Source organism: Meleagris gallopavo, chromosome 4, assembly GCF_000146605.3.
Source record: "Meleagris gallopavo isolate NT-WF06-2002-E0010 breed Aviagen turkey brand Nicholas breeding stock chromosome 4, Turkey_5.1, whole genome shotgun sequence".
Classification (NCBI taxonomy): Eukaryota; Metazoa; Chordata; class Aves; order Galliformes; family Phasianidae; genus Meleagris; species Meleagris gallopavo.
The window spans coordinates 12,933,382-12,948,091 of record NC_015014.2 but is presented as its reverse complement, the minus strand read 5'-3'; the positions used below and the strand labels follow the sequence as shown (position 1 = coordinate 12,948,091).

General features: G+C 38.8%; 1 protein-coding gene across 1 annotated transcript in view; it reads right to left on the bottom strand.

Annotated features, from left to right (window-relative positions):
* FAM160A1 (family with sequence similarity 160 member A1) overlaps positions 1 to 14,661 on the bottom strand; it is an 83,520-nt gene extending 68,859 nt beyond the window's left edge. The window contains exons 1-2 of the mRNA XM_010709551.3: positions 14,642 to 14,661; positions 6,945 to 7,043 (exon numbers count right to left, since the gene is read on the bottom strand). The gene's annotated coding sequence lies outside the window, so the exon portion shown is untranslated. The remainder of the gene's footprint in view (positions 1 to 6,944; positions 7,044 to 14,641) is intronic.
* Positions 14,662 to 14,710: the final 49 nt, after the last annotated feature.

The following is a 14,710-nucleotide window of genomic DNA, read 5'->3' as shown; positions in this document are numbered from 1 at the left end:
TCGTATAACTTCGTATAATGTATGACTATAACGAAGTTAATTAACGAAAAAAAAGGAAAAAGGAAAAAAAAAGGAAAAGGAAAAAAAAAAGGAAAAGGAAAAAACCCACCCAGGAAGAATTCAGATGAAAGGAAGCTTTACCATAAGATTCTGTATATAATCTAATTAACTTCATTGGGCTTTTAGCTGTTTTGTGTCTTTTCCATTCTGAAACTCCAACCCAAACCTGAACCTTTAGCAAAATTTAATTGAAAATAGAAATACGTGGAAACATACTTATTTCAAATGCATTAATATTTTCTGATTTAAAAAATTAATAAATAAAAGCCCAACAGGTACTAAAACCTGTATCACAGACAGGCTTAAGCTAAGTACACAAACACTTAAGGTAAGAAACTGGGTTTTTTTTTTTCTTTCCTATTGTTAGCTCAACTATGGAGAACTGAAATACTAACCAGTTTGATGACTTGAACCAACACAGATTAGGAATGAGAAAAAGTTCATATTAGTTCATGTCACTTCCTGTCATTAGTGACTGCATTGCCTTCCCATTAGCATAACTATAATTTAAGTCAGGTGAGGAAGAAACAAGACACTGAAAGCTGTATACTTGCTATAAAAGAAATTAGAGAATAAGGCTGGAATGTAGTTTAATAAGCTTTGCTTTTTTTGTTTTCTATCAAGAAAAAAAGCCATTAACTTGTGTTAATTCTAATGTAAAAACTCGTCTGAAGAATAATTCTTACCTACAACAACAGATTGAGAAATAATCACTTGAGTAACCAATATGACTTCCATACAGTAACAGAGCCATTGATTAGATGCAACTTAGTCCATGTTAAAGTTGATACTCATTCAATTTTTGTTGTACTGCCATCTGTGCTGGGAACAAGCAGTTCTTCCGGACAAACACCCTGCTAGCTGAGCTTCTGGACAAGACCTGATTCAGATACATTTTAATGATCTGCATTTAGTAAAACAGGTTGCATCACTATTAGAGCAGCCAATTTATCCCTTCAGACAATGAAAATTATAACAGATTAAATACTCAACTTCTTAAGTATCATTTTATCTACAAGCCTTACAGTTTCCTAAAGACACTTCAATATAATACTCACAGAGGAACCAGATGCTTCCCTAACCACTGAAGAGCAGCACAAGTTAATCTAAGAAGAATATTCTCGTTTTTTCATTTTGACAAAGCAGAGATCTTTCATTCAAAGCTCAGCACAAATTGCATCAACAAAGAGGTGGAAGAATGACCGTGGCTTTATAGGGAAGCACAAGACCAAAAACATGTTACAACAAAGACTGAAGAAAGATCTTTCATAAAGCAAGGGTTAGGACTTTTACAAAGAACAAACAAGACAAGTGTTCGCATATCCACCAGCTGTTCTTATTATTTTTAATCAAAGAAAACTCAAGCATATAAACAATAGGAAGAAACAATCATTTTCAAATGCTTATTCACATCACTTCTCCTTTGTAATAATATTTGGATGGTATGAAAGGCCTATCTAACATGACTAACACAGCTCTAGAAACCAAACACACTGACCAATTTCAAGCTTGTCTATACTAATCCCGGCCTGGTTTCAACCTGGGCTCATCTTATCCACGTGAGATCCCTATGTCGATCTTGCAATTAATATTCATGTCTCCTTCCCTAAAAGGTGCCAACTCTTCTTGACGTATTTAAACTATGAAGACCATACCTGTCTACATTCTTTCATCAGTCCCTCCTGCAAACTGTGAGTAAGGCAATTCAGACGCATTTAGCCCTTTTCAACTCGTACAGCAGCTTATCTAATAAAAAAGGCTCACGTACAGCGTTGCAGCAAGAACTGAGTGATACTCATGCCTGTAGATCAGGTCAGGGGAGAGATTTATCTGAGTTTTCATCTGTCAGCTGATTGGTTTCATTGCAAAATAAGATGAAGCAATACGGCACAGTGACAAACCAAAGTCGAGTCATCTCCACCCCTTATTCTGTTGTTGCAGTTTAAAACATTTCTAAAGCATGCTTATTTTTAAAGTGCAGCTACCAAAGTGTCATCTTTCAGCTCTCTGAGTATCCTACAGTGTACTTGCAACAGTCAGAGGGAAAAGAAAAGAAAAAAAAAAAAGAAACCCACATACTCCTCATGAGGGACTTAGCAACTATTTTACATCTCATTACCCATACGACATGGAGACATTCTGAAAATAAATGAAGAGGAATCATTCAAACCTCAAGAAAATGCCGATATATGGTCTTACGTACTCTCATCAGTGTGCCACTGGTAATCTATGACCTGCTTAAACAGCATATAGGTCACAAAGTACTGATCTCCAGAAGCTACAGGGCACTGAGAAACAGCTAAAGAGCATTTGATAATTGCCATATATTGATTTCACATATAAACAATTACTGCGGTTGCCACAGGAATATTATGCGTCATCCTCTGTGGAGAATTCTATAGGTGTCAACAAGAAGGAAGGGAATCACTGCACATGGACAGGATGCTCCAGAATTCACATCATCTAAATGCAGCTCATTGCTACTGGAGCCATTACTTGGCATTTCAAATAGGATTGAAGTCTCAAGACCACTTTTCAGAAGACAAGTGTCCTTATTACAAAAACCTATAATCCAGCATTTCAAATTTAAAGCTTGTGGTCCAGTGGACAGACTTCTGTTACCCATCACCTGCTACACAGACAATGTACCTGCAATTAATGTATGTCTGCACATCAGCAAAAACAACAACAAAAAAAAAGCCAACAAAAAAACCTGCATCTGTGGCTGCCCTGCTTGGTGGACAAGCTATGTGTAAAGTTCGCTCATTAATACAAAGTAACCATCCAACATTTGAATGAAATTTGGCATCTTAATAACTGAGAGGAAAAAAAGTAAAAAGGAAAAAAAAAATGTCTTTAAGAGAACAAGCCCTCAGACAATAAATGCTCAAGTCAGACGGAAGAGAAGCAGCTGCAAGGAACTGCATTCTACAGCATAAGACAGCCCACACAGACAAGATCAGTGATTCCACCACCTTGGTGACAAACGCCCGAAAGCACTGAGGCCATCATCAGTTATGAGCACACACCACTGCAGAAGCAACCTGCCTTTCCCTTCCCTGATGCCTCCTGCTCATTGCTGCCATCCATTAATCTGTGCTGCACCTAGAAAAGCCTGTGTGCCACACACTGAACCTGGTTGGGGCAATTAAGGAATCCTTGTGGCTAAAACTAACCACACAAGAAAAGACAAATAGATGCATGCGTACACAATCAAGGCAGACCAACACAGGTCATTTCACAGCCATATGCTGCACCCATAAAATGCAAAATCAGAAAGAAGAGGTGCAACACTGAATGCTAAAGCCGTTCATGCTGCCAAACAGTTGATCACAAAACTCATTTATTCAGACAGGAAATGCATCTCAGAAACATCTTGTTAAGTAAGCCAGGCACATGGAAAGGCAAAGAAGGAAAAATCCACACATCTCCATTAACGTTGAGTCATTTATATTAAATTCCTATTTGACGCGTAACAAGGCCCCACACATACAAAAAATGCAAGCATGAAAAGGGTGTCTATTCATTTATACAGTGCTTAGTATTCAAAATTGATTTTACAGACATCCTGCTAACCTGTCTGGCAGACAATCCTCCAGACGACACAAACAGAGGCTGTCACATTTTCCCTCTTATAAGCGAGGAATTAGAAGTTCTGAAACAGCTTTTGGCATGCTGCTTTAAAGAATCACGCAGAAAATAATACAGTATACATCATAGGAGAAAATAATTATTTTGTCTAAGTTTATTTTTTGGACAAGAACTCACAGTTCAAACCAATAAAAGTAGACCAGGAGTTTGTAACCATGTTCTGAAATAACCTTCTCATTAAAGAAACACGAACAAAAGCACTCAAAAATTAAAATGCCTACGAGAAAACACTATTAGTTTATAGATCAGAAATAAAAGATCATTTCAGTACAGACTAGAGTAAAAACGCAAAGATCCCACTCCATTCTATTCTTCACAACTTTAGGATGACTGCAACAAGCTCATTCACAGAGACAACTTGAAACCTAGTAACAGCCTTGCAGCTTCATCTTTCCTCCATTAAAACAAAGAGGTAGTCTTCAAAACTATGTCATTTCCTCTCAAGAAATGATATCACTGTGAATCTGCATACCTTCCAGATTATCTCCAAAGCATTTCCTGCCAGCATCTTTACTGTAAACCTACTCTAGCCCGTGCCTCCAAAGAAACAAAAATATATACCTACTACCAACACGGAACCAAGCTGCTCCTGAAAATTTATGATCTAACCTTCTTAGTTGAGAGGGGTTTACTTGTTTTGTTGTTGTTGTTGCTGCTGCTGCTTTCTTTTGGGATTGTTTTTCAACATAAGGACATTTCTTATCTAGAATCACAAGCCTGAAACCACAAATTGGTACAAGGGACAGTCAATGAAGAGTACAGGTAAAATGAGGAACAAACACTGAGCTTTCTGAGCTGGCCAGCGCATGTTTTCCATGGTGCACTTAATAAAGCATTAGACTTATTTAGAAGTGGTGCCATATTACTCTAACATATTCAGAGCTTCAGCTTCAAAGTACTTAAGACAGACTCAACGGATCTTTGTCAGCTCTACAGAGGTAGTAAAGATGTAAAGGTCTGTTCGTCAGTTGTCTGCAAAGGTGTGAGCTCCCTGTGATATGAAGTTGGTGAACAGGTTTTAAGGAGGAAGCATTCCAAAGATGAAAAGATTCTCTGATCACAAATATGTTTAAAAAAAAAAAATAATCTAGATCTGAAAACTTAGAAAGAAAACTACAATAACTTTCCACAAGGTAAGTGCCTCTAGCTTTCCAATTCATTTTAAACCAACCAAATAAAAACAGCTTACGTAAACTCAGAGTCTAGGCTAGAGGGCAAAAGACGAGTTAGTGTAGCATATGAAATCACAGTAATTTGAATTACTGCAATTTGAATTCACAGTAATTTGAATTCCCAAATGACTTTTTTTTTCCCCCCCATTAAAAAAAGATAATGAAATTTTAAAAAGCACAGTTACAATTAAGCAGAGAGCTTCCTGTACACATAGCCCAGGAGAATCATATTAATCACTCAATACTGCCAGTATGTACTTGTTACCAGCTCTCACTCACTTCAAGAGAGAATTCTGTACTGTCAGGTAGAAAATAATACATCCTTACCTCCAGAGGGCAATGACATCTGGATCTCATTCTAGGCACTGATAAATCATTTCTGCCAAGTACAGTCTTGCCTAGTGTACTATACATTTGGAAGAACAAGGATTTTGCTTTTGCATCAAACACAAAGTTTTGTAAAAGCAAACAAGCAAAACCACATATCAGGTAAGAAATAATGCACATCTGCATCCTGTATGATACACTGAAGGGTGGGGTGGAGAACAAGCAAAGTTTCTGAAAACTGAGACAAACGTGAAGATATGAAATGGTAGAAGAAATGCTCCAAAAATTAGATCATGTTAACAAATCATACAAATGGCAGAAAATTAAAAAAAGAAAAAAGAAAGAAAGAAAAAAAATCCAACGTACATAATCAACCTCATTTGCTTAGACTGAAATACATCCTCACTGAAATCAGTGGAAAGTGATCTAAAAGTTCGAGAACACAGGATTAGTTCATTCGTAACAATAACTTCCACAAATTAAGACGTTCCATTTTGTATCTTGATAACATCAACACCATCATAATGGACAGAAAATAATTTTTTCAGTGCTTCTTCAAGCCACAGTAAAGAGCGATACAACAAACCTTTTACCAAGGATAGAGGACATTCTCAAACAGCAAAAACCTTTTCAAGAATTTCGGAAGCAAGTAGCCAAGAACTAGCCACCCCCTTGGCACAATTAATTCTAAGCTCAGGATAATCACAGGATTACACCGCATTTTATTTGAGATGCAAGTTTTCCTTGGAGATTGTATTGCATTCCGTGTATCATAACCTACACCACTACCCAGGCCAGACATTATGAAAGATGCATAGTCTTGTGGTTTGGGAAATTTAAATTACTTTCCTTATCTCTCCTCTTTATGTGAAAACCAAGAAAATAACCTCATTAACCACAATCCACAGATTTATGAAACAATGTGAGCGCTGCCAGTAGCAATATATGCCACTCACAGTCTCACAAAAACAGCAGATGGACTTTAAAATATTAAAATGCAAGTTTGTTAAAAAATAGTTCTGTTTCATACACATACAATGGTAATTAAGAGAAAGAATATATCATGGCAGCAATACATCCCGAGAAGCTTCCCTCCGTGAATTAAAAAAGAAAAAGAAATTTCCTAAGCAGTTGATTTTATCTGAAATTGTGCCTACCCACTTTTGATTTAGAGATCAATTGACATAGCAGAATTTCCTCAGTTCTGTGCTTTGCTTCTGCTATTCACAGATTCAGTATCATCGAACTGAAATTAAAACCTGTTTAATCTCACTGTCATTATCCCTAGCACTCACACATGAACTCTCACACAGTCAAGAGCCACCTCTGTTTTGTGTTGTTACTGGACAATTAATTAAAGAGAAGAGTTAGTGCACCCAAATAAACACAGGCCACAGGGGAAGCACAATAGAGGGCTGTTCACAACACACAGTGGATTAAAGGACAGAGTCTGCCAAGTTGTCACTAACACAAGCTGATTAAGTCTGTGTGGCAGAGAGCAGACATTAGCATAGGTCGGGAAACAGTAAACCACAATGGCTTGGATGCAGCTCCACACAAACAAGACTAAACTGCCTCTGAAGCTAAACTAAACAACTGCATGGCACGTTTCCTATCACTGCCTGTTCTAAGACTTGCTTCTGCAGAGCTACTGTGGGTGCAGGTATGCCCACAGTCCTTTTTTCTTAGGAGTCCATTGAGAAAACAATGTTTTACAAGCAGTTCAGAACTTACCCACAGTCAGCTCTTCTAAACAGTCTTCAACCAGGGTGAAATTCTGACATTTTCTATCATAACGAGTCAAGATACCAGCTCCTCCACCCTTTGTAGAGCCTATTAGCATTTTGGAGGGAAAAAAAAAAAACTGCATTAGTTTAAAACAATTTAATCTTAAAAGTAAGATCTTCTGGGCTACTACTTATTTCTTTGTCTTCTATTGCTTCTAAAGCTTGTGTCCCAGGAAAAATACTGGAATGAATATCAAAATTAAACAACTGGGTCTGCAACTGCTCATTTCCACTCCCTCCTCCTAACACTTCTAAAGACACACAATGACTGCTCTTGTGAGTCCCTCAGTATTACACACATCCTCCACGAGTTAAGAGCCGCAGCAATTCAGGAATTACATCAGCCAACTCTGACTCCTTCAATAATGCTTTTTAAACACTTCAAACTTAAACTTATCTAAGCGCTCTATAACCTGTTCTCTCTTCATGGCCAGCTTAGGGTTTTAGCACTTGCCTTCATTATCAGTTACGTCAGACTCTCTTAGTAAGGATGAGATGAAAAAAAGATCTGTCTTCTTTGTATTTTTGCATTATCTGTCAACAGCTCTGGTCTTTAAAGAGCAGCAAACCCCATCTTTTTACAAACATTATATTTCTCTAATGATTTCTTGTTAATCTTTGCCTATTAGCCATTCTGAATGCTTCATTTAAATATCATGTGCTTGAGCTATAATTCTCTTGCCTTTAGCATCCTAGCCAGTACTCCATTCCCCTCCCTGCTGCATTTGATGTTAAAGAACCTCTCATTGCTTTTCACAGTTCCCTCCGTAGAGGAATAGTTTCTATTTCTGTGATTAACATAATTTCCTGAAGGAACAATATCATCCCTATCATTTCTACAGGTCCATATAACAAAATGTTATTTCTTACACTTGTTGCTACTTCAAAATTGAACACCAACTTTCCACCTATTGAATCACTGTGCTCACAGCTGCTATGGTAATAACATAACATACAGCAAGCACTGGATTTAAGCTGTGCATAGTTTAGCACTTCCTAAACTAATACAGCACCTGTGAAATGCAAGGCACATTGCTACCACTTTGCAATTTCAAATTGTTGAAAGGAAGAATCAGATAACATTTAATTCATCTTTAATTCATTTAACTTTTTAAAATGCTGCACACAAAGTAATTCAAATGCTGTTGAATTTTACTGAAGGCTAATGGGAAATGTTCACGTAAATTCAAGTTACAAATTCTGCAAATAATTTTCCTCCTTACAGGCAAAGCCTAAAAGAAATATCAATGCCTGGATAAGAGTTCAGATAGCTTCTACACACACCAGCAGTCACATAATTCAGCCTTGAACGTCAGCAGACACAAGGCCTGTATGCCTCGAACTTTGTCTACTCTGAGTTTCAGCAGCTCATCTGTCAAAGAGTATTATACCACCTTCATACCACCACTACCCTCTACCTTCACCCTTACACCCTTAATATTGGGTAGCGGACGTAATTTACTTCTTCTGACTAACCCATTTTATTAACAAGCAATTTGCTAAAAGCAACACCAGCATAAGATATAAGTTGCATTGAATAAACACATCGTAACTGCCACGTTTGCTAAATGCCTTATTTGTTTCTTTTGGAATATATTTTTTTCAGCAAAATGTTCATGTGAATAGAAAGAAGTTTTCCAAGTGCAAGGACTCCATTGGCATCGAAGTGAGACAAATCCAGCTCTACATAACCTACAGATAACCTACAAAACCATCTCAGTACTACCATGTGCTCTGCTGTATCAACAGTAGCGAGTCAGGAGCCCCCGAGCACCAGGCTGCTGCTGGCCAAGATCACCACATAAAAATCATGCCAGTGAAATTCTGCTGAAGGCAGATGTAACCACTAACATCCATAAAGATTCGCTTCTGTGGTATCTGGCAGCCAGTTCATACTATCTTTCCCAGCGCTGTTCACTCTACTGCAACAAAAGTGTTAAGAACAGAAATCATTATGAGAGAAAATCAATTTATTTTCTTTCCTCTTTTGTTTTTTTCTTCTCTTTTAAGAAAATATAGTATTTTCACTTTGCATGCTCCACACCATATGAAAGCGTTTCAAGGAGCTGATAAAGAGCTTTCTAATTGTTTAACTGAAACCACTCCAAGCAGGCAAGCATAATTAATTTTAATGCAAGTCAGGAATTCGGAAAGGAAGTTACCCACTTACACCTAGAAATTCCAAATGCAATTGCAGACTACATTCTGTGCTTCCCTATACTTAATGGTAAAAAAAGGTAAACTACTTAAAAATATATTAAAACAAAGGCATGACTACTCAAAATAACGAGCTAGCATTGAAATACCTCAATACTTTCAAATTTCAGAATAAAGTACCAGCATGACTGCTTCTCTCAATCCGTGCCACAGGACATCCGGGTGGGTTAAATAACAGCGTGGGAGCAAAACAAGGAGCAACATGTCCTTTTTATTTGAAGATGTTAATGGTTCAGAGAAAAGTATTTGGCTGCTTCGCACCTGTCACAGCTGTACCTCATTGAGGTACGTGAAAGACTCAGCATAATTTCAGGTTACATGCACAGAAGAGAGCCCACACCTCCAAAATGCACCCACAACTCTGCACTTGGAAGTGTATGCTTCCTGAATAGCCCAGCAGTCGGAATAAGGAGTTCCTTGCCAGAGGAGAAAAGCTTCAGTCTTCCGTAAGTTTTCTTACGGGAATCAGAATTTATGGCACCGTACTTAAGACATGTTTGTGGCAAAGGAAAAACATAGAAGCGCCACAAATCTGCAAGCAGGAAACAGCACAGATACGTTTAGTACAGCACATTGGTGCAGTGTGACACAACAAGCACACATGATTGTTAAAGTAGCACCTCCCTGCTCAGACTCCTTTATTCCCTTATACGTCCAAGACATATCCTTACAGAAACACTGCTCTTAACACAATACCAGTACAGCGCCAAAGCAGTAAGCCAAGTGATCTCTGTCTCTCAAGCGTGTTGCATTAGGACTATAAACTGGCACATTAAAATGAGTAAACATAATTCAGTTAAAGTCATACTGCCTTTTTGGACCCAGCTGCACACCAACAGGTTTTCATTTGCTGCTTTGTTTTGTGTGTCAAAAAAAACATTTGAAAAAAAAGTTTAGCTATTGCAAATATATTAACATACATTTCCTCTCCCTCGTCGGGGTACCTGGAGTTTTACTAAAGATTTTATGAGTTCACGTGGAGTTGGTTCCTCAGCAGTTCAATTCCCTGATCATCAGCAACGGCACACAGTTAAATTTAATTTACAAATCACAAGTTCGCTGGCATTGAGGTCTTTCAAATAGCTTAAAGGCTTTTTGTTTGGTTGGTTGTTGTTTTTTAATCTACATAAGAAAATCCTTCTTGCTGTGACCTTTTACCAGCATCATTTCATCTGTTCTCCAGACAAACAAAACTATTACTAGAATGGTGATTACATTAGGGCTACTAATATAAAAAGTTTCACAGAAATAAATTTACCCCTCATTGTGTACACAACACAGGCAAGTTGTTCAAAATGAACCAGTATTAGGAGGAGAAAGGGCACAAGCATCTTTCAGCAACAGTTGCTTACACAAAGAGCTTAGCACTGTTTTTATTATCACACAGCTTGACTGGTTGGTTTAAACCAAACCAGAAAAGTTATAGGAATGCATGCAATGATTAAATAACTACAGTAACGTCTGTCATGCTGTTTGCATAGTGGGGTAGAGGTGCGAGGGGAGGAAACATTTGACTGTTCCTCTGCAGATACACAGGAAAAATGACACAGTAAAATTCATCTAACATTTAACACTAATCTTGCCATGTATTTCCCCACACAGAAGGAGGTAACATGTCCTCTATGACGCTAATTATGACTAAAATTAACTGTTACTGTGCACTTGGGCAATTCAGTATTACTTCATACTTAGACATTTTCTCTTTTTGTTTCCCCTTAGAAGTCACTGATTTCTCAATAACTTCACCCATACGGAGCCACCACAGTGTGAAGCCAAACAAATTCCACAACAAATTTTGCAACTGCAATGAAAATGTGCTACCTTTCATCCAGAGGCAAAACGAAGCAAATCAAAGTTCTAAGTAGATCTGAGACCTACTCATTCAGGACCTCGTTCTTCCTTTTCAGGTGGCAGCTTATTGCAGAGAGAAACAAAGTGTTTTTTGGTATGTGCAGAACAACAGTTTCAGGCCTCCTGCATGCAGATAGTTCTATTTGTTTCTCATTTCCCAGCTTTTCTCCCACTAGATAGCAAAGGCAATATTCATAAACTATAGCTTCAGGTGCTTTGAGCTTCAACTACCACTGTTAGAAGGCCTTAGCTTACCTGCTCTATTTTCATTCTGTACTGAATTGACTCATCAGAATGTGCCCTTCAGAATCACTTTTGATAAGCGTTTTGGGCCACATGATTTGAAAAGGAAAGTGCCCTTATCACACCATTTATGTGACTCATTTACTATAAGATACTTACACATAGCCCTAGGAAGAGCTCACAATCAATACTGTAAGACAGAAAGTAAGATCAGTTCCCCAAAGCTTCTTAGTCTTTCTAAAAGTAACTTCAGCTGTGAATGCTTTGTGGTTACCACAGCAGCAGCTCCAAACTTAAATCAACACTTGAATAACATATTGGTGTGTGCTTATTACACAGGACTAACTCCTGCATACAACTACATGCACCACTCATTGCTCTATATATTCCCAAATGCATTCAAAACTGTTCTTTTGATTTAGCTTAGTGAGTTATCAGACCTCACCTACGTCTGCCCGACCTGCTCTACAAGACCGAATGAAATCCCATATCTAACTTACAGAAGCGATGAATTCAATCAGGACAAAGCACTGAGGGAAGTTTGCACGAGCTTTTAAAGATACAGCAACTCTTACAGAATAGCCGTACTAACAGCTATTCTGCCGTGCAGCAAAAAGGACAGAGAAATTCCAAATTTTCAGGTCATAGAGCCCTAGCTTTTGTCCAGAACAGTTCTTTGTAGCTTCCTCTGGAAGCACCCGAAGGCTTTCAAACTCAGCACCTTGCTGTCAGAGTACTGGAAGTTCATCTGTAGCGCACCTGAAGTAGACACATCCACTGTCATATGACAACAATGTCTGAAAGACACCCAAAAGCAGCAGAGCAGACCACATGACACAAGAGCACTATTTTGCAGTTTTCTTCTGGATACTTAGATGAGGGCGCAGAGTAAGATTTTTACTGGCTGGTAGGTCAGACAGTTTTTGGTTAGACTGAAAAGAGATCACAAGAAAGCCAGCAATGCCACATCAGCATGTTTGAATAAACAGGAAGAAGTGAATAGGAAGAATGTTTGTGACTGAAAAATAGAGCATGTCCTAGACATGGTCTGGTTTACAGATACTTGAACTCTAAGTTTAACCAAAATATAGTTCTAAAATGGTTAGAAAAAGGATGAGAGATCTGAAATGCCCTACTCTCAGCAACACAGAGCAAACAACACAAGCCTGCCAACTGCTCTAGATGTGTTCTAAAGCACAGAGAGAAAACATCTCTCAAACATTTGACAGAAACTGTCACCATAAGACTACAGTAGGATATGATGACTTGTGTTTTGAAAAACTTGAGCACACAACTCACATACTAAGAATCATACTGGATTTTCATAAGCCTAATTAAAATACGAAAAGCACTTGCAATGCAACGTTCTGTGAGCATCAAAAAGTAATTCTTGCATACTAATAAATAAAGATATGCAAGGGTAGAACAGCAGCTTGTGAATAATTTGTTTAATAAAAAAGAATCCTTAAAACTTGTACATCAAAATAATCTTTGACAATCTCTCAAGATTTTAGCAGAAAAACTGATCATTCAGATGGTACTGAGAGTCTGTGACTCTGAAGATTTGAGCTTAGCAATTTTCAAAGCATTTAGTATATAATCTTTTGAAAAGAAAACGCATAGACTTCTGCTGAAATTCAGTTGCACATCCAGACAGAATAAAATCACACCAGCAGCACTTTCTCCAACTTTGATTCTCCTCATTTTGAATTCCACAAAGTTGTGTATTCCATTTAGGGATAAAAAAACTTTACAGAGTGTAATCCAATTCTTACTGTTCAGACTATAAAATCTAAAAAAAGGTAAAAAAAAAAAAATCCCTAAATGAAGTTATATTTCTTCTATAGGCTTTGGCAACACAGTTTCCATTGTTTTTACACAACTCACTTGTATCGTCAATCTTCATGGCTCAATGAATAGATTAAAATCGCTGTTTGCAGAAGTCAATTGAAAATGTGTGGCTTGATTGAGATGGATCACAGAAAAGGGCATCTGGGTGTTCTAACAGCTTCACAACTCCAGCTGCCATCCTCACACCAACAGATCACCCACAAATTTACAACTATTCATATTTCAAAAAGGAGACTAGAGGGTTTCCTGTCTTTTCTTTCGTCATTTCACTTGCACCAATACAGAAACAGCAAGAAAGAAAAAAAAAAATGTAGCATTAGGTCCTTATTCTTACATCAGTTTCAGAGTAAGCAAACACCTTCACACACTGCCCAAATGAAGAAAGACAGCACACATGAAGTGAAACTCCTAATCTGACTTCACTCCTCCACATGTTCTATTCCCTTCCCATTGTTATCCTTCTAAAAGATTTATTTCTGGACATTAATGACACAAAACTAGCATAGGTCTGTACTGCATAACTTCACACTACCACTATGTAACTGAGAGCTCTCTGCCTAGAGTTGTTACCACTCCATCTTCACCCTGAAAACAAAACAAGTCAAAAGCATCACGCTTAACCCCTAGCAAAATAAGGCCCTAAATCCTTCTTAGACATGGAAAAGGGATGAAAACAATGTCTTACAGAAGAAAAACACCACTACTGAACCTCGAGCAGCACCAGTTTCACATGAATCTGCAGAAGACATCCCAACAGAGAACACACTGGAAAAGTCTCAAGTGTTTTTCAGTTCATCCAGAAAAACTATGACGGCGAGCAAGCATAACACACTTGTTTTCAGTCATTTATCCTCTTCCTTCTATCAGTACCTGAGATGTATTAAAGCCAATCATTAAACCACCACACGCCCTGGGCAGGAGAAGGAGGAAACCCAAATGAAGAAAAACCTTCAAATACCAACCTCAGCATTTCTCAGATATAATAAATCACACACCCCAACCTGGCTAACTGTCCCTGACGGGCAGGCCGGTCCTACACACAGCCTCCTACTCCGTGCCTGCTGATTACCCCCTGGCAGCACCCAAAATCAGGCAGCGGTGGCACAGCCCACACACACTGCTACATCTCCTCGTGGCCACGGGAAGAACGCGCACACTCACGAGCCCACCCCGGGACCTTCCCCTCGTTGTGCCATCCCTGGAAAACACCTTCGGACATTCGGTTAAATGACACAGTCAATTTGCCAAAGACAAATAATCCGTATTACAGGAGCGCTGCCACAGCAGCCCGATCCCAGCTGACAGCTCGAGGTCCGGCAGGCAGCGGCACCTGTGAGGAAGCACCCACCTCCCCCCGCCCCCAGCAGACAGCAGCGCGGCCCGCTCCGTCCGCCAAGATGTCCGCTTTCTGCCACACAAGTTTGCAGCCCGCTCGCCCCTCCAAACACCGACAGAAAAACCTCTCCCCTTTCTCCTTCCTACCGATAAAGGGGATTAGGCGGGCGTTATTTCCAGTGACCTACATACTCCCCTCGGCGGCCACGAGGCAGA